Source organism: Brassica oleracea, chromosome C8 (assembly GCF_000695525.1).
Source record: "Brassica oleracea var. oleracea cultivar TO1000 chromosome C8, BOL, whole genome shotgun sequence".
NCBI lineage: Eukaryota > Viridiplantae > Streptophyta > Magnoliopsida > Brassicales > Brassicaceae > Brassica > Brassica oleracea.
Genome location: NC_027755.1, coordinates 12,427,307 through 12,427,698, shown reverse-complemented (window position 1 = coordinate 12,427,698; position 392 = coordinate 12,427,307).

Genomic DNA, 392 nt, shown 5'->3' with positions numbered 1-392 from the left:
ACTGTGTGGTTGATTTGGAACATGGAAAGTGTGATTGTGGTGTCTATGCAGTGGAGAAAATACTTTGCTCTCATGCTATAGCTGCTGGAACATCTGCTGGTTTGCATATCTCCACACTTGTATCTCCAGTGTACTCAAAGGATTTTCTGTTTGCAGGATACTCAGAGAATATATATCCTTGTGTTGGACAACAAGTTGAGGAACGCACATGCTTTCCTCCGGATGAAAAGAGTGGTCCGGGAAGACAAGGTTTATGAAAGGAGTGGTCCGGCAATCTTGGTTGGAGCTATCGAGGATGAGAGGACGCAAACCCCGGAAGCAACACAAGGTTTATAGATGCTCAAAATGCAAGGAAACTGACCATACGAAACCACAATGTAAGAAATGACGTG